This window comes from Piliocolobus tephrosceles, chromosome 13, assembly GCF_002776525.5.
Source record: "Piliocolobus tephrosceles isolate RC106 chromosome 13, ASM277652v3, whole genome shotgun sequence".
NCBI lineage: Eukaryota > Metazoa > Chordata > Mammalia > Primates > Cercopithecidae > Piliocolobus > Piliocolobus tephrosceles.
The window spans coordinates 123035663-123061750 of NC_045446.1; the positions used below are offsets into that span (position 1 = coordinate 123035663).

Here is a 26088-nt window from a genome sequence, read left to right on the forward strand (position 1 = left end):
CTGGGCGTGGTGGCACGCGCCTGTAATCCCAACTATTCAGGAGGCTGAGGCAGGAGAATCACTTGAACCTGGGAGTCGGAGGTTGCAGTGAGCTGAGATCACACCACTGCACTCCAGCCTGGCAACAGAATGAGGCTGCATTAAAAACAAAACCAAAACCAAAAACTGTTCTAATATAAAATGCAAAACCAAGGAAATCAAATAGACAGAAACCAAAGAGTCTAGCTTAAAGCACTACGGAAGTACTGAGTTGCGATTGTGCTGTTGTTAACTTGCTACATGACCACTTACTAAATAGGGGCTACTTTTTCACCATTTTAGGAAGAAACTGGAATATACTGGACATCTTAAACATAACAAACATCTTAAATATTGTAATCTAAGATTAGGACAGGTTTCTAAATGTTTATGTCCTTGGCTTGCAACCACTCAGTGGACACATACAGCCACCTAACCCACTGTGTCTCAAATGTTGATGTACGTGATGTTAGTTGCCAGGCATTTTGTTATTTACTTTATTTATTTTTTAGATGGAGCCTTACTGTCATCCAGGCTAGAGTGCAGCAGTGCGATCTTGGCCCATTGCAACCTCCGTCTCCTGGGTTCAGGTGATTCTCATGCCTCAGCCTCCTGAGTAGCTGGGATTACAGGTGCGCACCACTACACCTGGCTAAGTTTTGTATTTTTTTAGTAGAGACAAGAGTTTCTCCATGTTGCCCAGTCTCTGGTCTCGAACTCCTGGCCTCAAGTGATCCTCCCGCCTTGGATTACAGGCGTGAGCCACCGCACCCAGCCCATGTAGAAGGCATTTATATAATGAACTGACATCCTTAGAGTGAGCTTTAAGGTTAGTATAAATAGGTAAGGGTTTGGATTCTCTGATCACCTTCTTGGTCTGTTCACCTCCATCCAGAAGGCCTGGATCTGGATTGGCACCATGGATCTGGTTGAGACAAATAATAAGGCAAGGGCTTGTATGTTCTTTCTTTCACTTTATCATACTTCATAGCCGGTACATAGTAGTGTTTTATTATGTCATGTAATTTCCTCTATTTTAAGTTCTTCTCAAATCCAGGGGCCAGTTGTTTGGGCAGATGTTTACTAGGGACTCTTTTTTTTTTTTTTTTTTTTTTTGAGGCGGAGTCTCGCTCTGTCGCCCGGTCTGGAGTGCAGTGGCCGGAACTCAGCTCACTGCAAGCTCCGCCTCCCGGGTTTACGCCATTCTCCTGCCTCAGCCCCCCGAGTAGCTGGGACTACAGGCGCCCGCCACCTCGCCCGGCTAGTTTTTTTTTATTTTTTAGTAGAGACGGGGTTTCACCGTGTTAGCCAGGATGGTCTTGATCTCCTTACCTCGTGATCCGCCCGTCTCGGCCTCCCAAAGTGCTGGGATTACAGGCTTGAGCCACCGCGCCCGGCGTTTACTAGGGACTCTTAATCACCTGCTCTTCCACCCAAGGGAAGGCAGTCTCTGAAGTCTCATTTCTATTACCTAAAAGCTAGTTCTGCATTTTCCCTTCCTGCAAGCAGGGAATGGTTCTCTTTTGACGTTTCTAGCTGTGGTTTGCTTGGAACTGACTTCTTTGGTGTATTGGGCTATGTGCTCAGTTAATGAGTAATGAACACATTTGGATTCTTCTTTCCTTGGGCAGATACTGGCCAGAATTATTCTTTACCTACGCTGTACCAGTAATAAAGGACTCCTCAGTTTGTGCTTTCTCATAATTCACCAAATCTAGTATAATTTGGTTTATTATTATCGTTAACTATTTGCTGTACACCCACATTTTGCTGACATGTGGCACTTTCTAGAGCTGTTAGGGGATTACCCAGAAACAGTGCGGTGGTGTGCCTTGGGGTTGTGGAAGAGGCTGGAATATAGTCACTGCCTCCCAGGAGTCCCTTTGTGGTATATAATGCAAAAAAGCCTTTTTCTTGTCCCCTCCACACCCCATCCCCTGCGTCCCATCGAGCTGCTGAGGGTGAGGGGAAACACCATAAGAGAGGAACGGCAATAGTGAATGTATCTTAGTTTCTGTTCACCATCCTCTTCCCTCACTAGTTTGAACTTTACTTAGAAACAATTTCTAAGAGGGAATTTCTTGAGTAAGTACTATGAAAGTTGGCAAATTTTGGAAACAGTTTTTAGTATCTGTGGTTGACGTTCTGCATTTCGGGACGCCTTGCCTGTAGATTAGTCCCAGCTAGCCACCCTTCCGCAGCACATGCTCAGGAACAGGTTGTATTGACTCCTTCATTTGAGATTCAGTGAAATTCTCAAGTACCTCTGGAATCATTTGAGGAACCTCTCTGGAACGTTAGTGACGCAACTTAATGTCTTTTGCAGGGACATTTCTTCTCACATCTTATTGATACTGGGTTTGAGGAGCAGGCTGACTTCTGGTTGTGTAGTCAGCTCTTGGGTTTTTTCTGCTAATGGAGAAGGGAGGCATTATAGGGAATGGAAAATTCAAGTTGCAAAGCATTAAAAACAATTTAAAATTATGTTTCACTTAAACTAATAATTGCTGTATTTCTGACCAAATAATGTTTACTTCAGGATAATGTTTTCTTGATTTATTTTTATATTACAAGTTGCCACTTTATAAATTCTGTAAATCATGGAAAGTAGTTTAAAGGCGTGATCTTCAGATTTTTAAATTTAAAGTCTGTTCTGAATTTTCTTATGTATGTGTATATATACATATATACACACACACACATGCTTTGCACTGTAAGATGTTGAGTTTATGACATTATTTAAGGACTCTGGCCCTTCAGTTCTTGAAAATTTAGTGCTTATAAAATTATGAGGACTATATTAGTTCTAATCATTTTCAGTCAGTGAAAAACCTGTATACTTTATGAAGCACACAGGAAACATCTCCTTTTCTGCTTAGTTCCCCTAAAAATGTGGATCAGATCCATCCCCTGGGCCTAGTCAGTATTGATTGAGTGTATACCCAGGTCATCGTGCTAAAGTATCACCCTAGCTCTGCCCTCCAGGGGAAGAAGAGCTAGCCATTCCTTTTACTGTGCACGCGTATGTATATAGCTCACCTATATCCAGAAAACTTAGGTTACAAGTGAACTGCTCTTTAGGGAAGGAGTGGACACGAAAGTTCAACTTCAGAGAGGAAAACTAAGAGCAATGCCAAATTAACTGAAATCTTCTGTTTTGAAAGAGGCCTCTTAATTTAAAAAAAGCTAGATCTTGGAAAAAGCACAATAATCAGAACCAAATGTAACTCATTAGAAAGTTCATGTGAGATAATTTGGGGTTTGCAAAATTTGCTTTAATGAATTGTGAAGGACAGCAAAACTATTTCTACCTGTGCCAGGAAGAAATAGTGTGTATCTAAAGTCAGAACCAGTAGTCTCTGGGCTTAAATGTTGGGGCAAGTGTAGATACTCATTCTCTGTAGTTGAGTCAGTGGTCTTCCCTATATGTTCGCCTTAGCTAAAATGGCAGAGAGAAATCCATTGCATCATAACAAGGACATTGTCAAAGTACATGGAACTCATGATTAGACAAATAGCAGCATTGTATCTTCTTTTTCTGGGCCTGATTTTGATGGTATACTGTACTTCCTATGGGTGATTTCAGGGCTAGCTTGCAGGTGGAGCTCCACCTGCTGATATTTGTGAGGGATAGCTCAGTAAGCACTCCTTCAGCTAGCATCTTTCCCACCAACATTCACACTGATACTCCAGCCTAGAGAAAGACCTTTGGGTTACACCAGAGTCTCCAGAAAGCCTTCATTTAAATGCAGCTAGGGAGAGGTGTGGTGGCTCATCACCTGTAGTCCCAGCACTTTGGGAGGCCGAGGTGGGCAGATTGCTTGAGCCCAGGAGTTCAAGGCAAGCCTGGGAAATATGATGAAATCCCATCTCTGCAAAAAATACAAAAATTAGCCATGTGTGGTGGTGCATGCCTGTAGTCCCCATATACTTGGGAGGCTGAAGTGGGAGGATTACCTGAGGCTGGGGGTTCGAGGCTGCAGTGAACTGTGATCATGCCACTGTGCTCCAGCCTCAGCGATAGAGTGAGACCCTATTTCAAAAAAATAAAATAAAAATAAGTGCTACAAGGTTGCATGGGGGAGGAATGAGGTAATTGTAAAATGAAGGTTTCAGGGAAAAGCCTGAGCTAGCAGCTCTTGGCCTGGGAAAGGTAGGCCCAGGAACAGATTTCAGAATTGTACCAAGTTTGGTGAAGTCTGTTTCTATTTTCTTCATTTTCTTTTTCTCTCTTCCTCACTACTTAGAAGGGGATTTGAGGGACCCATTTAGATCCTTTTCTCGCTGTCTTGCCCTCTCTCTGATGGTGGCATTGAGGATAAGACAATATTTGTCATCTGTAATTAACTATACTGCATTTGTAAGGCAAGTTGTGCGTACTTGATTTTTATGTTTCTTTCAAGATTTCTTTGCTTCCTTTATTTTTCTAAGCTCATCATTTTCTGCTTTGCTCGGTGGAGATTTTCCAGTAATGTCACCTGAAATATAAGTCAATGTGTGCTGTTTTTTAAGTTGCTTCTGTCTTTAATGTTAGACCTCTCCTTTAATGAAAGTTAAATCTCATGACATGGGAGAGTGACGTTATCTCTTTAATTAAGGTGTTAAATTCTTCTCAAACTTCTATTTCTGATTAGAAAAGTGCTTTGAGGTGAATCCCCCTTTCCTCCTTAAAAAAAAAAAAAAAAAGTGGTCAGTTCCTATTTCTAGGTCTTCCATGACATGATCCCGTTTTTCTGATGCAAACAAGTTTCTGTGGCTCGTCTGTTCTGCAGGGCCCTTGTGTCTTCTGAGGAATGATTGCTTTCTGCATAACATGCAGTGTTCTTCGCTGCTTTCCACCCACAGAGCCTTTCTTGCTGAGGAGGAGGTGTGACATAGGAAAATTATGAGGGCTTTTCAAACCTGCTTGCATTGATGGCCCAGATGGTGAGGAAAATCCCTTGGGGAGCTAAAAATTGAATAGGTTATAGCAGATTTTTAAAATCCCTAATTAGACTCTCATTCTCTTTTAAGACCACTTTCGAGTTACCACTCTATTTATGCATCTGAGTCCTGTTTCCCAACTGCTAGTGAGCTCCTTGAGGGCAGCCTTGCATCTCTACACCTCTGAAATCTCAGCACCTAGAAAGCAGTTCTCTAATAACGGCTGATATCATGTGAATGTGTGCTCTGCGTCAGGTCCTGTACTCAGCACTTGACATATGCTCTCTTACTCTTACGACTGGAGGAGAAAGGTATTACAGTTATCACCGTTGTATGGATGAGAAAACAGAAAGATTGATAAAGATCCAAGTTAGAGACACTTGGTAAGCAGTAGAAATAGACTTCAAACTCAGATGTTCTAGAGTTTCAGCTCTTAACCACTATATTGCACTGCTTCCTTACTAGACAAATACTTAGTTTTAAAATAAATATTTTTTGAGTAAAAAAGTGAAGGAAGTAAAGTTAACTAAAGTTAATTTTCGGAAATCACAGTGACGTTTGTGTCTCCGTTCAGTAAACCGTTCTCAGTGTAAGTGGTCAGCCAGGATGCCTGTCGCTGTGCCAGCTGCTCCTTTTCATTCAGGAAGATACTGCCCCATTCTAAACAGCCAGCATGGGCTGACAGTGTAACACTGTGAACATGTCTTCTCTGTTCTTACCCATCTTCAAACAGAAACAACCAGGAGCAATTTAACAGTGATACTTGAGTTATGAACTTCATGCATATTGCTTAATCGTAATGGCAAATTTATTAACATGTATAGAATGGCACTATCATTGAAGTTTGAATTTAAATGTGGGCTTTAACCCAGTTCTATAATAATTGCTGTGCTCTGGGAAACACTGAATCTTTTCAAGGGGGACAGCTATTTAACTCTAAGTATAGTCATTTGAAATGCAGAAGACCAGAGTATTTACTCAAAGAGTGGTAGCCAAGAAGTGAGAGGAGAACTGAGGTGGAGTGTTCTTTCCATCCTAGCAGAGAGAACACTGGGCGTGAGTAAGGGTATCTGGAATCGAAGCCTGTCTCCAGGCTAGCTAAGGCATTCCTGTTGTTAATACTATTGCTCTAATACCAAAAAGTGCCGCAAGTATACTAGAAAATAGAGTAACCTTTGTGCCTTTGTAATGATAGTGTTCTTTTGGTATACTACTCTACCTACCACCAGTATTGCCTTTTATTATCTTAAAAACAAATCTGATCATATTTCTCCCCTCATTTCTTCTTTTTTCTCCAGTTCTTATTGAGTGCTAAGTGTGTGCCAGGAATTTATAAGTCCTTTATGTGTGGTAACTCATTTACAAGCTCATCCCTGTAATCCTAGTATTTTGGGGGGCCGATTGCCTGAGGTCACGAGTTTGAGACCAGCTTGGGCAAGATAGCAAGACCCGATTTTTACAAAAAATTTAAAAGTTAGGTGTGGGGTACACATCCGTATTCCCAGGAGTCTTGAGGTGGGAGGATTGCTTGACCACAGGAGTTTGAGGCTACAGGGAGCTGTGATCATGCCACTGCAATCCAGCCTGGGTGACAAAGTGAGACCCTGTCTCTAAAAATTATAGTAACCCATTTAATTATCTCAGCCACCTTATGACGTAGGCACTAATTTAGACATTTCATAGATGAGAAAACTGAGGCACAGTTATGTACCCAAAGCAGCATGGTAAGGGATACAGTTCATATAAAACTCAGACAGTCCAATCCAGAACCCACATTGTCAATTACTACTTTGTAAAAGATTCATTTGTTGAAATTCATTGAGCAAAACATTTACGAGCCCTTAATATATGCCAATTACCATGCTAGGTACTGAAGACTCAGGGTGACCGAGATGCTAGCCCTTGGGTTCCAGTGATCCCTCTCCCAGATGCACTGGACTGGAGTGCTCTGTGGTGACCTTGCTGGGTATTACGTGGGGCCCACTCCCGGTCCTAGCCCATCAACACAGAAGGCAGCATATAGAACTTTCTCTTTGGTCTGTGGCTTCAGACCTCAGATGCGACAAGATTTTCATGCTGTATTTCATGCTCTACCCCTCCCCTTTCATATTGGAGATCATATCCTCTTACACAACATGAAGGCGGCTATCTTAAATTTGGGCAAGGCAAAACAAGTAAGAGCATGTACTCTGGAGTTGCTACTTGAGTTGATCTCCTCCTGTACCACTCAGTAGCCATGTGACCTCTGTGTGAGTGAGTTTCCTTGTGTATAATTGGGGTAATTGCAGTACCTACCTCATAGGATTGTTGGGAGGAATATATTAATAAAAGTTCAGTGTTGGTAAGGAACTTGGTGGTTGGCACATAGTATATACTGCAGGAAATGTTAGCAAAATATGTGTGTGTCATGGTACATAATTAAGTATATCTATGTCAGCATATATAATTTATGTAATGAACACACACACAGTAGTTTTGTTTAGATAGAGTGACTTGAAACCTGTACTTCCATCTCTGATGCCAAGTATACAGCCCTTTTTAAATTGCTTTACCGTCTGGGTGCGGTGGCTCACGCCTGTAATCCCAGTGCTTTGGATCACCTGAGGTTGGGAGTTCAAGACCAGCCTGGTCAATATGGTTAAACCCCGTCTCTACTAAAAACACAAAAAATGAGCTGGGCTTGGTGGTACATGCCTGTAATTCCTGCTACTTGGGAGGCTGAGGCAGGAGAATTCCTTGAACCTGGGAGGCAGAGGTTGCAGTGAGCCAAGGCTTTGCAACCACACTCCAGACTGGGTGACAGAGTGAGACTCTGTCTCAATAAATAAATAAATTGCTTCACTGTAATATAAGTGTTGCCATATGAGGTGGCTAGTTTTCACATAGTAGAAGGTATTTCTTTTTTCAGTTTTAGAGATCCACTGTCTTCCTTGATTTTAAAAATGTAATTAGTGTGATTATGGAGGTTGTGGTAGCTCAGTGAGCTGAGATCCGGCCACTGCACTCAAGCCTGGAGAGGCTAGACTTCAGATGGCTGAGGTTTCTGGATGCTGTGAGCACATCGGGCTTCCATTGTAACTGAGTGACATTTGATGTGTAGGTATCTTATTAATTTGTAGATCTACAGAAGCTGAAAATGAAATCTTTGTTAATTGAGAGGCATTATCTGAAAAGAACACAGAAATTCCCTTTTTATTGTTTATATGGAATGAAAGCAAATGTTTTTTCTAAGCTTCAGCTTTCTTTTACCTTGTGATTTTAACCATTTTCCTGAATTCCCATTTTCTTCCTTATTCCTTGGTATATTGTAGGGTCTCTTTCTACAGATTTTCAAAAATAGGAGCAAAAACTGAGTGCTGAGAAACTCTAATGATCCTTCCCTAACATTGAGTTAATGGTATGAGAAGAAGTAGAATTTCTTCCTTTTTAATACTCTAATTTTACTGACTCTTTTCTTTTCCCTCATGATTATGCAGAATGGCAGCAAACGAATGCCTTGATTTCCACTGGCATTTTTCCATAGTTAAAAGATGGATGTTGGGAGCCCGAGGTGGGCGGATCGCCAGGTCAGGAGATTGAGACCATCCTGGCTAACATTGTGAAACCCTGTCTCTACTAAAAATACAAAAAAATTAGCTGGGCATGGTGGCGGGAGCCTGTAGTCCCAGCTAGTCGGGAGGCTGAGGCAGGAGAATGCCGTGAACCTGGGTTTCAGTGAGCTGAGATCCGGCCACTGCACTCAAGCCTGGATGACAGAGCAAGACTCCGTCTCAAAAAAAAAAAAGATGGATGTGTGTTGGGTATGGTACAGGCATGTAGTGTAGACATAGGAAAGGCAGAGTAAGAACAAAGAATTATCTCAAGGATTCATGTGAGCCATGTATTCTTAGACCCTAAGCTTCTCAGAGAGAGAGAGAGAAAATACCTCCATATCTATGTCCAGTTTTGGGAGTCAGGGATTTTGGTACAGAGCTACTGTATCCTTTCCCACCAGATCACTCATTCACATGGCCATACATCAGAGCCCAATTTTTTGGTTTTGGACTTAAAAAAAAAAATCAAGGTATAATTGATATATAAAGTGCACATATTTAAATTATACAGTATAATTTGATAAAATTTAGCATATATGTAAATCTTTGAAACCACCATCACCACAACCATGATAGCGAACATATCCAGCAACTCCCAAAAGTTTTCTAGCAGACCTACCCACCACCCTCAAAAGTTTCCTAATGCTCCTGTAATCCTTCCCTTCTACCCTGCCTTCCTCATTCACCCCATCTGCCCTGTCCCCAGGTAACCACTTAGCAATTTTGTCACTAGTTTGAATTTCCCAGAATTTTCCTAGAGTACAAATGGAATCATACCATATGTACTCTTCTTGTCTGGCCTTTTTCACTCAGCATAATTATTTTGACATTCATTTATGTGGCAGCATGCATCAATAATTTATTACTTTTCATTGCTGAATAGTCACATTCCATTTATGGAAATACCGCCATTTGTTTATTTACTGTTGATGGGCATTTGGGTTATTTCCAGTTTTTAGATGCTACAGATAAATACACTTGTGTACAAGTCTTTGTACAAACATATGATTTCATTCTCTTACATAAGTATGTGGGAGTATAATGGCTGAATCAAATAATAGGTCTATCTTTTCATTGTTAATCATGCTTTTCCAAATTGGTTATACCATTTTACATTCCCACCTGCAATGGATGGGAAGTCCTGTTTTTGATACCCTCACCAACACTAGGTATAGTCAGTCTTTTTAGTTTTTGTCATTCTGATAGATGCACAGTGGTATCTTATTGTGGTTTTAATTTGCATTAAGGTGCAAATTAAATGATGCAAATTAGGTTGAGTATCTTGTATTTATTTTCCATTCAGAAGATCTCTGTTACAGTTACTCAACTCTGCCATTTTAGAGTGAAAGCAGTGTGAAAGGAAAATAAAAACTCAGACTGCAGATCACTCTGCCAAAAGGAAAAAATTAAGCTGAAAGCTGTGTCCTGCAAGAAGCTGCCTTTCCATTTGTTTCTAAACAGATAGCTGTAGATAAAAGGTTCGATGTCTCCCCAGGTAGCTACTCCATGTTCACCTTACCTTATGTAGAGTATTGATTTACTGAGCCCAATATGAATACATAATTGACTATTCCCCTACCTGCCCCTTTTCTCTTGCAACATGTAGATTACCATATTCTCCGTCTTTCCCCTCCAGCCAACCTTTTCCCTTTAAATATTGCAACCCTCAAAATCATCTTTGAAGAAAGGCAAAGACCAGTGACCATTTATGTGATTCCATGTTTTATTCTTCCGGGCATGTCCTTAACCTTGGCAAAATAAAGTTCTAAATTGATTGAGACCTGTCTCAGATCTTTTTGGTTTACAGCAACCATAGATAATAAGTAGATGGATGGATGTGGCTGTGTTCCAGTAAAATTTTATTTACGAACGCAAATAACAAAAAACCAGACAACAGTTATATTTGGCCTTTGGATTGTAGTTTGCTGATCCCTGACATAAATGTTAATGTTCTCTGCAAATGAAGACACGAAGACAGCTTTACTTCTTCCTTTCTAATTTTTTTAAATTCTTTTTTTCATGCCTGGTTGCACTGCTAGAACCTCCAATACAGTGTTGAATAGAAGTGGTGAGGGCAGGCTGGGCACGGTGGCTCACTCCTGTAATCCCAGCACTTTGGGAGGCTGAGGCGGTTGCATCACGTGAGGCCAGGAGACCAGCCTGGCCAACATGGCAAAACTCCTTCTCTTCTAAAAATACAAAAATTAGCCAAGTTTGGTGGCTCGTGCCTGTAGTCCCAACTAGGTGGGAGGCTAAGGCATGAGAATTGCTTAAACCTGGGAGGTGGAGGTTGCAGCGAGCCAAGATTGTGCCACCATACTCCAGCCCAGGCAATAGAATGAGACTGTGTCTCCAAGTTAATAGAGTTGGTGAGAGCAGGTATTTTTGTCTGGTTTCTACCGGTAATATAATATTACCTATAACTTTTTCATGGATATTGTTTATCAGATTGGGAAACTCCCTCTATTCCTAATTTTTGGCTTATTTGAACCAGCTTTTGGTTTATTGATTTTCCTCTGTTGTTTTGCTGTTGTCTATCTCAGGAAGTTCCTTTCTATTCCAAAGATTTTTTATCATGAGTGGATGTTGAATTTTGTCAAGTGCTTTTTCTGCATCTGTTGAGAATGAAATATGGTGATATTACATTATTTTGATGAATTACATTAACTGATTTTCGTATGTTAAACCAACCTTGCATTCCTGGGATAAACCTCAGTTGGTTTGTTTTTGTTTTCTTCCTGTACACACAAACAGCCAGAACTTGGTCTTTTTTATGATTCACTTGCTAAGATTTTGTTTGGAATGTTTGCATCTATGTTCATGAGGGATATTGGCCTGTAGATTTCTTGTAATGCCTCTGGTTTTGATATCAGGGTAACTCTGGCCTCATAGAATACGTTGGGAAATACTTCTTTCTTTTTACCTTGTTGAGAGAGTTTCTTTAGAATCGGTATTTTTTTTTTTTTTTTTTTCTTAAATGTTTGGTAGAATTCACCAGTGATGTGGGCCTGGAGTTTTCTTTGTGGGGAGTTTTTTTTTTTAAACTATAAATTCTTTTTAAAAAGTAGATGTAAGGCTATTCAGGTCGCTTATTTCTTCTTGAGTGAGCTTTGGTAGTTGTGTCTTGCAAGACGTTTGTTTATTTCATCCAAGTTGTGAAATGTTTAAGCATAAAGTTGTTCATAATATTTTCTTATTCTTTTAATGTTTTTATAGTCACCTATCTTATTCCTGGCATTGTTAATTTGTTTCTTTTCTCTATAGTTCCCAGTCAGTCTAGGTAGAGGTTTATTAATTTTATTGATCTTTTCAAAGAACCAGCCTTTGGGCTTACTGGTTTTTTTCTGTTGTTTTTGTTTTCTGAAGTCTCATGATTTCTGCTTTGATCTTTATTATTTCCTTTATTTTGCTTACTTTGAATATAATGTGTTCTTTTTCTAATTTCTTTTTTTCTTATTTTTCTGTTTATTTATTTATTTATTTAGAGACAAGGTCTTTCTCTGTCACCTAGCCGGGGTGCTGTGGCGTAATGTTGACTCACTGTAGCCTCAATTTTCTGGGACCAAGCAATTCTCCTGCCTCAGCGTCCCAGGTAGCTGGGACTGCAGGCATCTACCACCATGCCTGGCTCATTTTTAAATTTTTTGTAGAGATGGGGACTTGCTGTGTTGCCCAGGCTCTTTTTCTAATTTCATAAAGTAGATGAGGTCACTGATTTCGGACCTTTCTTCTTTTAGAATCTAGATCTTTCATGCTATAGATTTCACCCTAATTACTGCTTTAGTGGCCTACGCTTAATTCTGATGTCATGTTTTTATTTTCATTCACTTCAAAACACTTTATAATTCCCCTTTTGATTTCTTCTTTGACTTACAGATTATTGAGAGATGTGTTAGTTTCCAAACATTGGTATTTTTCAGATGCCTTTCTGCACTGATCTCTATTTTAATTTCATTGTGGTCAGAAAACAGACTTTGTATTACTTGAATCTTTTAAAATGTATTGTGATTTGTTTTATGGCTCAGAATATGGTCTACCTTGGGAAATGTCCCATTTGCAGTTGTCAAAAATATGTATTCTGCTGTCTTTGGGTAAGGTGTTCTATACATGTGAATTAGGTCAAGTTAGTCGGTAGAATTTTTAAAAATCAGCATTCTTACTGATTTTCTGTCCACTTGTTCTGCTATTGAGAGAAGTGTTGAAATCTCCAACAAAAAACCCTGTGGATTTGTTTATTTCTCCTTGCAGTTCTTTTCAGTTTTTGCATCATACATTTTGAAACTCTGTTACTAGGTATATACATGTTTAGAATTTTTATGTTCTTTTGATGACCTCTTTATCAATTGTTAAATTTATTGTTATGAAATGACTTCCTTTATCATTATGAACTAACCTTTTTTATCCCTGGTAATATTCTTTGCTCTGAAATATACTTTGATACTAATATAGCCACTCCACTTTTCTTTTGGCTAGTATTAACATAGTATATCTTTTTTCATCCTTTTATTTTGAAGCTTTGTATCTTTATATTTAGAGTTGCCTTGCTTTTTTAGAAGAAAATCTAATGTAATAATATCTGCCATTTAATTGAGATGTTTAGACCATTTACATTTAATGTGTTTACTGATATAGTTAGGTTTAAGTCTTTTCTCTTGCTTTTGTTTTCCTTAGTTTCATCTGTTCTTCGTTCTCCTTTTGTTCTTTTTATGTCTTCGTTTCTATTGGGTAACTCTTTTTTGTTGGTTTATTAGCTATAATTCATGACCTTGATATATTTAAAGAGTAGTGGTTACGTGTTTTGCAGAAAGTCTTTAATTTGAGTTTATCTGATGTTTTCTCATGATTAGACTTGGTTTATAGATTGGAGGAGGGGGTCAGGTGCTGTGCGGCTAGTGCGTGTAATCCCAGCACTTTTGGAGAATGAGGTGGGAAGATTACTTGAGCCCAGGAGTTTGAGACCAGCCTGGGTAACATGTGAGATCCTGTCTCTTAAAAAAAAAAAAAAAAAAAAAAAAAAAGAAAGAAAAAAAATTAGCAAGGCATAGTGGCACACACCTATAGTCCCAGATACTCAGAAGGCCAAGGTGGGAAGATAGTTTGAGTCCAGCAGTTTGAGGCTGCAGTAAGCCATGATTGCTCCACTACACTCAAGCCTGGGTGACAGGATGAGACCATGTCTCAAAATAAATAAATACATAAATAAATTGGAGGAGGGGATAGATACCAGAAAAGTGCAGTGCCCTTCTCATCATACCAAAGGGTTTATAATAACATCGTGACATGTTGCTGGTATTGCTGCCCTGATCACTAGGTTTAGGTGGGATCTGCAGGGTCTCTCCACTGTAAAGTTAGTATGTTTCTTTATCCCTTTCTATTTTTTAGGAATTCAGCCCACACTCAAGGAGATGGGAATTAAGCTTCACTTCCCGGAGGGAGGAGACTTAGAGAATTTGTGGATGTATGCTAAAACTACCACAATAATTAATTAATATTTTGGTGGATCAGATACTATGAGGCTATTCAAGTATTCTGATAAGATTTTTCCATGAATTTTGACAATCATTAGTGGATCTTCCCTATAGCAGTTATTACTATGGTGTTCTAATGATTATTTCCTATTTCCCTTATTCTTTCTACATTTGTTCATTATAAATCTCCGGTAACTAAAATCCTCTCTCTCTCATTTATTTGCTTATTCATCATTTATGCATATTAGTGTGGATTTATGGGTATTGTATTCTTTGTATTATAATCCAATAGTATAATTTTTTTTTCTTAAAATCTTCCAGCTTTGGCCACTGGAAGCTCTTTCAGGTGGCTGGGATTTTTTGTTGTTGCTGTTTGTTTTTTAGCTCTTCCTTACTTTCTGACACTACAGGGTGCTCCCGGCTTATCTTGTGTTTTCCCTGTCCAAGAATCAGCCATTTTTCAGGGAGCCCTGATTCCTTTTACTAGAGAATGGTATATAAGAAACTAGACCTGGGAACTAGAAATGCTTTTGGCTATCAGGCGTCACTGCCTCTAGGCTCTCAGTGGACAGGACTAGGAGATACATGTATTTATATCCATGACAGGACTAGGAGATACATGTATTTATATCCATCTATACACACATATCTATACTTATTTCTCTTTTTGTATCTATGTTAAAATAAATGTTAGTTTATACTGGGTTCTCTGACTCAAATTCAGCACTACAGGGTTAATTCTAGCATTTTCCCCTTGCGTATTCTTTCTTTGACAGTGAGAAACTTGGCTGTCATTACCTACAACGTATTTATAGTTATTTGTTTAACCAAGACAAGGATATCTGCTCACACCATTTCTTCTCAACACCATATTGGAGGTTCTAGCCAATGCAACCAGGCATGAAAAAGAAACTTAAAAAAAAAAAAAAACAAAAAACCATCGTCGGGCGCGGTGGCTCACACCTGTAATCCCAGCACTTTGGGAAGCTGAGGTGGGTGGATCGTCTGAGGTCAGGAGTTTGAGACCAGCCTGACTGACATGGTGAAACCCTGTCTCTACTAAAACTACAATACAGGACAGGACAGGACAAGACAATAACCAAGGGTGGTGGTGGGCACCTGTAATCCCAGCTACTCGGGAGGCTGAGGCAGGAGAATTGCTTGAACCCAGGAGACGGAGGTTGCAGTGAGCTGAGATCGCGCCGTTACACTCCAGCCTGGGCGATAAGAACAAAAAACTCCATCTCAAAAAAAGAAAAAAAAAAATCCGAATTGGAGGGGAAGAAGTAAAACTGTCTTGATGTCTTCCCTTATTAGAGAGAAATGCTTGGTAGTTTGCAGTCTGTTCTGCCTCAGGAGAGACTGCACTAAAACTAATGTGAGCATCTCAAAATTTAACTGTTTTGTAAAGACCACCCCTTCCACTTTCCTTCAGCATCCCAGTTACCATTGGAATATTTTACAGCGTATTTATTTTTCCTTTAACATGTTAAACCTAAAGCCCAGGTTTTGCAGCTTGAATATGTTTCCTTTTGTTGATATGACAGTGGGATATGACACTGGAGTAAAACAAAGCAAACAAATAACTGGTCCCTATCTTCCGTGCAGTGGTCTTTGGTGGGTAAAATTCCCTTATGTTTTCAAGTTCGGTTCCTGAAGTAGCTCATCCATTCAGATTCTGAAGTAGGGTGATCACTCCTGCACTGTCTTCAAGATAACAGCGAAGGCTCGTTCCATGTACCTCTGAAGGGTACTGTGAGCCCCAAAGAGGCTATGCTGGATGGGGGTTAATGCAGAATGTCTGCAGTTGGAATGCAGGTGTAACTGTGAATTATTTTTCTGTAGCGTATGAGAGCACACATTCCTCTCTTGGAATTCTGATACCAGAATCTGTAATCACATGCAAATAGTGTTTATGGGACTGGGCTCACACAGAAAGTAGCTTCATGCCAAGGTCTTATGCTCAGGGCAAATGTTAGGGATAATGTGTTTCCAAATGAGTTCTTTTACTGAACAAGAATATGCCTTGACACATGTTCTGTGTTTAGTCATACACATTTGTCATGCCTCAGTACCTCTAAGATGGGTCTCATGGCAACAGGCAGGAGGATTTTATGTGTTCATTTGTGCTTTAGAGCCAAGAATATTTTATAATTCGTCTGATTGGTCTGTAGTTAGAAAAAGTGACAGTGCCAGGCTCTTGCAAAGATGGTGACCCTCCCTCCACCCATCATTTTTATTTTTCCATTTACTTATTTCAGTGTAGAACTGAGCTCATGGTGAGTCAAGCCAAGTGCCATACAGTTCCATCTCCATTGCAAAGGTTCTCCCTGAGGTGTTGGGAACACTGGAAGTCGCTGCCCCACTGCAACAGAAGTGGTGCTGCTATCCAGGCTGTTCTCACTTCCTCCTCTCTGTCCTTCCTTTGTCCTCCAGCTTCCCCTTGTCTGTCTCCCACCAAACCCAACCTTGTCTGCTCTGCTGCCTTCAGCCTCCCCTTACTCTTCCTCCTCTCTCCCTGTCGCCACTGCGTTTTTGATATTTTATCCATATTTTTACTTGGTGGTTTGATGGTGAAAGTGCATATAAGACCCAGCCATTCCCTTTCTCTTTTGTCTTTCCTCATCGCTTCGATTAACATGGCAGTAATTTCCTCCCCATGATAATCCTGGACTTTCCACTTACACGTTAAAAACCTTTCAATTGCAGATGGGAGGGGGGATGGTTAATGGTCTTTCCAGGGTAGCCGTTTCTTCAAACACTTTTATTTAAGGTGGCTGCTAAGTGAAGTTTTACTCTGGTGTTATCTGACTGGATTAATCAGATTTGTGCTCAAGAAATCTTTTTTTTTTTTTCTTTCATACAGGGTCTTGTTCTTGTTGCTCAGGCTGGAATGCAGTGGCACGATCTTGACTCACTGCAGCCTTTGCCTCCTGGATTCAAGCAAGCATGTCGGCTAATTTTTGTATTTTTTTAAATAGAGACAGGGTTTTGCCATGTTGACCACGCTGGTCTCAAAATCCTGATCTCAAGTGATCTGCCCTCCTCGGCCTCCCAAAGTGCTGGGATCACAGGCATGAGTCAGCACGACTGGCAAGAGATCTTGTGATGGTTTGGGTTTGGACATGATAGAATCAAATAGAAAAGATTCTATACTCAAAGAAATAGCATCTGCTTTGATGTCCTCCTGCTGGCTTAACACGGGGGTATTACATGGTCCTGCTCTGACTCTGCTTTTAGGGTCGCCACCGGAAGAGTTTTTCATAGAACGTATATACAGTGAAATGACTTAAGATATTTCTTTTAAGAAGTGCCATTGCTGGAGTATTAGTATTTAGGGTTCTCCAGAGAAGCAGAACTATTAGGAGATAGAGAGAGATTTATTATAAAGAATTGACTCACATGATTAAGAAAGCTGGTGAGTTTAAACTCTGCAGTATGGGCTAGCTGGCTGGAGACCCAGGAGAGTCGATGATGCAATGAAATCTGCAGGGGCAGTCTGCTGGAGAAGTTTCCTCTTGGAGAGGAGGCCAGTCTTTGTGTTCTATTTAACTGATCAGGTGAGGCCTGCCCTCATTATGGAGGGCAGTCTGCTTTATGTTAATCTCATCTAAAAAACCCTTCAAGTTGACACATAAAATTAACCATTACAGCCAGGTTTATTTGGAATTCTGTGAGACTTGGTTGGGTCTTTTTATACTTTATTTTCAATGGTCTGTTTTGTATATAACCATGTAGTTAAACCAGCTCACAAAATATAACCGGTACTTCAGCTGGCTGTGCTCTTGTCAGAACCCATATTTGATTGATTTACTATATATTCTTTGCTGTGTGTATGGGTGAGTGGGTCTGTAAAATGCTGATATGTGTTCTTTATCCACTCCCCACCCCCCACTTTCTCTTAAAGTCCTTAAAAAATTGATTAAGGAACTAAGACGTTGTTGCAAAGGTGCTATTTTATGGGATATATTATTCTCTAGGGTAGACTCTGCCAAGCAGTTGTACAGCAGTGGTCTGTTGTGAAGGGTAAACACGTAGCCTTTCTCCACTAGAAAGCCGGCGCTGCGGTTGTTTGTTTAGGCCTGAGCCTCAGTGGCTAGTGCAGCCTCGCAGTAATGCATGCTGATGCTGACGTGAGTCCTGGTCAGGGAAAAATGTCTTTTGAGCAAGAGACAAACTGGACAGAATGCTAGCAAGCTAAATATAACTCTTCAGAGAGCCAGACCTGCATGAACTAGTTCTTAGTGAGCAACACATCGATTCAGAGTGGAAACATTTTCTAAAAAAATTTCTTTTCCTTCTTGGCTTACTGTAATGAGTATAAAGCCAAATTATTTTAATTTTTCGTGGAAAGCTAAGACAACCATTGATTTTTCTCTCTCAGCATCTCTGCAGTTAAATGTTAGTAGCCATTGTTCACATTGGAAGCCTCCTGTCTCCCAGCGCCCCAGCATTCTGTTCATGAGTCAACAGGCCTGCTTTGCTCTTCTGATGAGTTTTGCTCCCACAAGGGAAGAGGACAGGGAGTTTGCATGTTCAGACCTTGACAAATCTGGGAGTTCAGTTTTTCATGGACCCTCACTCTACTTCAGGATGCTCACACCAGTGTGTGAAAACTCTTAGAAAAGCCCATCAAAATGAGCCAGCCTCTATGGAATTAGGAAATTTGTGAGCTAACGCTAACATTACCTCAACATCTGTTATGGCTTAAATGTATTGTTTTAATAATATTTTATGTTATTCTTTTTGCCTGAAGCTGTAGAAGCATTTTATAGCCAGCAATTCTTCAGAGTAGTAAAGGAAAGCAGGCATCATCCTCATGCTTAACAATAGAGCTGTGTTTCTGTGCACCAACCCCAGATGCTGGGTCTGGCCCCCACAGAATGAGTGCCTTCGTAGGGCATCCCAAATGGGGCGGTGCATAGCGTCACTCTGGAGGCTGGGGAAAGTGCAGATCCAGACCTTTCCCAGCCTGTTGAGTTAGCATTGGGGGGCTGTGCTCCGGGGCATGAGGAAGTGGGTTGGGAAATGGTATTTTAAACAAGTGAAGTGATTGTCATATAACTTGTCTCGCACCAGATCCCCAGACTCTGGCAGAGTTTCCGGAAGGTCTCTCAAAACTGAAATAAGAAACTGCAGTTGTTGTCCACAGCTGCTAAAATTGTTCCAAATTAGGAAAGGGAAGGGGAAACAGAACACAGCAGTTCCAGAGAAGAATCTGAGGAGCCGTGTGAGCTAGGAAGGCCATTGTGAACAGAAGCGAGTCAGTATTTCCTCTCCTGCCTTATCACTCCCATCTGCCAGCTCCCTCCTTGTTTTTTTTTTTTTCTGAGCGTGTAAAATACGTTTCATTGTTCTTTAAAAGGGTTCAGGGTTTGGTTTTAAATCAGGTTGCACACCTTTCAAATCTGACACCTCTCTATGTCAGATTGGTTTCAGCTAGCAGTACTTCATTAAATCCAAAAGAAAATAATTGCTTTAATTTTAAGGAAAAAAATCCAGTTTTGAGAATAGTTAACATTAGTCTTTAATTTAAAACAAAATGAGGGCTAATGTTTCATGTTGTTTTATACATCCTTCTCCTCAATACAGAACCAGGGATGTAATTTTCCTAACTCGGGCAGGCACTGATACTGATGGACACTGCGTGCGTGTGCATGCGTGCACACACACACACACCCTCCCCTCAAACAACAAAATTCAGAGTATGTCAAAGGGAAAAGGTTTGTTATGGTATTGATCAAAACCCTTGGAGTCAACACTGTCTATGTTAGCTTAGCACGTATGCTGTTTTGATCTTGAGTCTATATTAATGGAATCTGTTGTGTTCTGAAATAAAGAATTTTGGATATAGCATTACTTTTTACTTTAAAGTCCTAGAAACAATTTCAAAAAGCATTATTTGGTTTTGTTTTCTGGGATGGGAGAAGCGAGAATCCGCAGATTTGCATTTAGTTAAAAATCAAAACTCCAGCAATAGGAAATAGGCAGTTCACATAGCCGGCCAACATTTGAGGTATCATCAGTGTGAAACAAGGTCCCGGTCTGTTCCTACTGGCCTAGCTGACGCTAACAAAATGGGAGGCTTATGGCTCTGCACAGCAAATTCCAGCAGGATAAGATGACTTTAAGCCTGTATTCAGAGCCTTAGAAGCAGGGCACTACTGAGAATGTAATATTTAGAGGTAAAAATAGTGCAAGAGCCCCTGATGGTGCCCCTCTACCTGCTTTGTCCATGCAGCCTGATCGTAACTGCCTTCCACAAAGGAACAGAAAAACAGCTTTTCTAGAACAGTACGCTAAACCCAGCAAAGAATCTGCAAAAATGCTACTACACTGCTTAACAAGTAACACAGTCCCTTCACTACTCTTTGGGTTGTCTGATGTCTCTCTTCTACCCTGTTACGGCCTGTGGACACATACTCACTAGGCATCATTGTTGGTTTTAAACCAGGGATTTTTTTTTTTTAACCTCAAAAGAACCTAGTAGTAATACAGCAACCAGTGGTTAAACTGAACTTTACATATAGGGGGAAGTTTGGAAAACATACCACAAGCATTTCTCAAGTCGAAAGTATGTGAATTTGCTGCTGCTCCTTTGACCGTTTCTGAAAATTCACAGCACAGATCCTAAAATAAAAATTTTAAGCTACCGGCATTCTCTGATACTAGACAGAAAATCAGAGTAACGCTGCAGCCCACAATTCTACAGGGTGTAGAAAGTACGCCCACTGCCTGGACCTTTATTGATGGCCTGGAGTCCTCCCTTTTAGAAGACAAGTTTCTGGGATATCCACTTAGCTTTCACTGGTTAGGGAAGAGAAGAATTCAACTCCCAGCTAACTTCTTTGAGAAGAGACTCCTCTTAAAATGCCATTTCCCCACTAATTTATCAAAATAAAAACGAAACAAAAGGCTCTTGGCTACTTTGCCTAGTATTAGATAGGGTTTTGAGGAAAAGAAGCTAACGTGAACACCCTTTCATCAGTAAAGACTAAAAACTACCTGGATCATGTAATACATCTATGTCACTGCTTTTTTTTTTATTGGTGTTTTCAAAAATTTATTTAAAAGTGCCCAGGTGGGCTTAAGGCTGCCACACTGCACGCACATCTACAGCAGCAAGGGCTTCTATTCCATCTACAACTTGGATCGGGGGAAGAAGGGAGATGTAGGAGAGGAAGGGAAAAAGAGGGGAAAAATATACCACCACCCCTCCCCCCCCAAAAAAGGGAAAAAATCCCACCACAGGGAGATCTATGTGCCAAGCATAATGAAGAGTGTGCTCCCCAAACAGATGGTTCTGCACAGGCTAATGTTCTGCTGGTTTTCCTTAGAGACCTATTTTGAAAAAGTTTAAAAAGACAGGAGATTTCAAAATAATTCAATCCTGGCAGAAATTCAAACTCCAAAACTAGGAGCAAAATCATCCTTCACTGAATTCCTTTTCTCTTTCTCTTTTCTTAAACATTTTATTCATTTTATAGAGATTTCTTTTTTGTTTGCTTTTGTTCCAATCATGAGGAGAGTGGTTGAGGAGTACTGAATCCATCACTACTTTGATGACACAGGTAAGATTCCAGATTCACATTTCCAGGTACCAAGAGTTCCCTCTAAATGCCACAATCAAGTCAGCCTTCATTTATGTTTCTTTCTATTGAACACAGCAATGCCCACTGGTATCTCTGAAGTGTAATCACATCTTAGGTCAGTATTTCTCCCAAGTACAGCAGCTGTTTGGAATTGAATACTCCTCTTTTGTCTTATAAACTGAACTGCATCTTCGTACTTCATTCCACATTCAATCAAAGCAGTGCAACCAGCACAGATGCCCTTCCCAGTCCCACAGCAGAAGGCACTGCAACACAGCAGCCTGGCTCTTCATGAAATGTGGTTTATAACAGGTTTAACCAATCATCTACTATCTGATTAGGGGGTGGAGCTCCATCAAATGGCCAATCTAGAACGTGGATTCCTTCTTTTTCAACTGGAGCTTTATCATATGTAGCATCACAAACTCGAACCAAAGTCGTTACTCTATACTTCTTAAGTTTCTCTGGGAACTTGTTGAGAGTAGCATTGGTTGGGTTGTGAGTTATAAGAAAACGCGTGTTCTCACAGGAGATCTCGACAGGGGCTGGACGGTTCATTGTGGCAAATAAAAAATGTGAGCATGCCTGTGAGTGTGATGGGGAAAGTGAAAAAAAATCAATAAGTCTTGAAATGTTTCACAGCAGAAAACATTAAAAAGACCACTAAAATGCCTATTATCAATCAGTGTTTTCTCTATTCAACTTGTTTATTCCTCATGAAGCTTCTGTCTTCAAGATAAGCAAAGTATTTAGAATCCACTTGAATCCACATTTAACTTGGGCCTCAATTTCTGCAGATGGATACCTTCAGCCTCCAAAAAAATCCAACTACAGACAAACTTAAGCAGCCTTTTCTACATTTAGGCACTAGTGAGACAAGTTAACAGTGTAGGTCGCTTTCCACTTGTTTACTTGATGCTTAATTTTACTGGAGTCATTAAAATAAATATGCTTGCAATTAAAAAACAAAACCAAAAAAAAAAAAAAAGCCAACTATTTCTGAGGCTAGTCTCGTGTCCCGGAGTCTTCAAGGCGACGTTAATTATGGCACACAGAACCTCTAAGCGTGTCAGCGAAAACGCTGCGCTGAGCCTGGCAGAAGTCTGCCCTCGCTCAGAATCGCCGTAAATGTGCAACGTAGATTCATTCCAAGGAGAAACGCTGGCGAGCGGGGCACTGGGCACTGCAGTCTGGCGGTGGCGGGAGCGAGGCGGCGCCTCTCCTCAGTCACCGCGGCGGCGGCGGTGGCGACACCCCCAGCCTCGGCGCGACCCCCAGCCCGGTGGCGGTGGCGCGTCTCCACGAGTCTGTCTTGCTGCCGCCGCTGCCCTGTGGCGTCGCCTGGCGGGGGCCCGGGCCCGTGGCCGCTCCAGCCGCTGCCCGGCGGACAACGGGTACAGCCCGGCCGATGGCGCCGCCGTCCCCACCTCTGCGCGCGCAGCGGAAAACCGCTCCCGCCCCCTCTTCTCTCTTAACTTAGTTCCACATCTTCCCTGGAAGGAAGACACGGCTGTGTTGAAGATGACGGTGCCAGCTGCACATCATGTCAGAGGCTTTTTTTGGGTCACTTCCCTTGCAAACTCATCCAAGATAGGGTTTCCGCAAACAATGGGATCTGGTTTTAGGCTTCAGGGTCTGATTCATGTTTTCCTTTTCCTACAGATCCTCTTCACGCTTTGTTTGTTGCTTGCTTTTTTAGTTCTGGATAGATTTTAGTATTGTGTTTCTTCTTGTAAGATCATAAAATAAAGCAAGAAGTAGGGATTAAGAGGCAAAACTCCCAGCTTCTGGTTTTTACTTTGTACGTGTAGCCGTTGACCTCGCTATAGCCTCCGATCCCCTGTCTGGGACATGAGTGTAGTCCTCCTTCCGTTGATGGCTGCTGGGAAGCTGAATCGGTGTTGAGAAGGTGCTGGGAGACACAGCGTAGAATGTGAGCCCCGACAGTACCAGGAGAGTGTACAGCTCCTTCAAGTCCCAGCAGCACTGTGGGTGGCTCCCTCCTGCTTTGCTGATTATCAAAATGTTGGCAGGAGAAAGCACGGTGTCTGCTTTGTTCTTTTCTCTACATTAGACATCAGTCCTACAAGCCGGTTGGCAGGTGTGTTCAGAAAAAGCACCCCAATGGGTTCCTTTTCTTCTTCAGCAGAATAGTCAACTGACCAACAGGAAGCAGCGCACCTTCACACTTGCTCTGTGTCAAAATCATGCTCTGTGAAAGGAAAGGTCCTTCTCTCTCTGCACACTGCTGATTGGCTGGCTGCTCATATGTGGAAATGTGTACTCTGTGTAGCTGGTAGGTTTTCCTATGACATCCCTTCCCTGTCCCACCCTTGTCTTTCCAGGAAAAGCACATATTTTCCTTGTGGACAACCGTCCATAGAGGTGGAATGCTGGTAAATCCTTGAGCCTGCTTAACCCGATGACAGTGAAACTTAGAAATTGATCCTGAGGTCCTCTGGCTCTCTACCCTGCATTTGCTTTGCTGAGGCTCTCTAAACAAATGAGGAAAAGGCTGTTGTCCAGAGGTAGTGACTCATATGCAGATGGATGGCCACAGCCGCAGTGCGCCCCATCCCCGCCATCTCTCTCTGTCGTCCTCTGTCTGGCCCATGCTGCAGTGCCTTGCAGATGTGTTTACATGCATGACTCTGTCATCTGTTGCTGAGAGCTGCGAGGAAAATCTGACTGGGAAGTGCCTGTGCTGTTTATCTCAGGGCAACCCACGTTTCTACACGCTTCAAGGCAGGCTTCAGAACTGGGTTACTTTATACAGAAGTGCGTGTTGCCTGAGCCGCTATTAGTGTGGTTCGGACGTGAGCACACAGATATGGGAAGGATTTTGCTGTGTAGGTCTGAGGACTGTGAGATGGAGATGATTCAGGAAGTCTATGACAGAGCTAGGATAGCAAAGTCAGTTTCTTGCTCAGGTCTTCCTATGTAGAAAACTGTGCTAGATACCACTGTGCATGGCAAGGGACATGAATCTGGAAGTAAAACTGTCTTCCGTTTAAACTCTGAACCTAATTTTGTCTTCTCTCCAAATCCCATTGATTATTAGCTGTTCAACACCTAGTTCTGGCCTTGAGGATATCAGTAACTTCTCCCTCTCTGTTTATCATTGTGACAGATAAACTGGCACTGATGCATTGTAGGATAGCTTTGCCTTTGGACCATCTTAGTGTCACTTAGCATTTGAGAAATAAGTGGCTAGATTATAGAGAAGGGATTCTCAAACTTTCATCTCTTGCCACATTTCTGGTCAAGCATGCACACAATCAAAACAAAACACCAAAGTGTGTAGTTAGTCTCTTTCATGGAGTCATAGGAAGAAGAACTGTAGGCATCAAAATAAAACAGAAAGAGTGTTAGACATGGAGTTTAAGAGCACAGCTTGAAGTGCTGGCTCCATCACTTAGCTGTGGACTATAGGCAAGACATTTGGCCACATCATTTGTAAATTGGAAATGATACCACTTGCTCTGACTGTCTTGAAGAGTGACCCTAAGGAATTAATCTGAATCATTTTCACTTCCTTCCCTACCTCTGGAACTGTGATGTCTGATGGCCCTGGTTTCAAGAATGAGAACTAATGCCATTATAGTGAGTCATTTTAAAACTTGATGCCTTTCGGCCGGGCGTGGTGGCTCACGCCTGTAATCCCAGCACCTTGGAAGGCCAAGGCAGGTGGATCATATGAGGTCAGGAGTTTGAGACCAGCCTGGCCAACATGGTGAAACTCCATTTCTACTAAACACACAAGAAATTAGCCGGACATGGTGATGCACGTCTGCAGTCCCAGCTATTCGGGAGGCTCAGGCAGGATGATCACTTGAGCTCCGGAGGTGGAGGTTGCAGTTAGCTGAGATTATGCCACTGCATTCCAGTCTGAGCGACAGAGTGAGACTCCATCTCAAAACAAAATAAACCTTGATGCCTTTGAAAATAAATACAAAATTATTTTAATATATTTCTAACAAGCAGGCACAACAGAGAATGGTAGCAGACAACCGCTGCTCCTAGAATCACATTAAGAAAGGCATAGAAGAGAGGAAACAGAAGAGAGTGAGGCTGGTCAGTATCAGGGGGCCTCTCCATCATCACCTGTGCACTCTTAGGACTCTTTTCTCCTCTCTGCACTGGATGTCCGAACAGATACGCCTTTCTTTTTGGGAACCAAGTGCCTCTAAGAAAGCACATATTGGCTCCCACAATGAGTCAAACAGTGGTATTTTTGTTTGTAAAAGTAAAATCAGTCTTTGGGGTGTTGCTTACAGTTTAAAAACAAAAAGGAAAAGAAAAAGAAAAGGTTTTCCTCTTGGGCTTTAGCCTTGGCCTGAAACTGAGCTGATATATTGTTATTATCACTTGAGAGCACAACAGCCTGAGGTCTAGTCTTCTCCTTAATATAGCTGGGGATGCCATTCCATGTGGTTTTAGAAATCCTTTGTTATTTCTGCTCACCTGCAGAGACAGGCCTCCTGGGAGTGGACC

General features: G+C 41.4%; 1 protein-coding gene and 1 pseudogene across 1 annotated transcript in view; one reads left to right on the forward strand and one right to left on the reverse strand.

The window, feature by feature from the left end:
• The window catches only part of JAM3 (junctional adhesion molecule 3), a 72784-nt gene that overhangs the window by 24261 nt on the left and 22435 nt on the right, over nt 1-26088 (forward strand). The gene's annotated exons all lie outside the window — the stretch shown is intronic.
• LOC111522096 lies at nt 21657-22152 on the reverse strand (annotated as a pseudogene).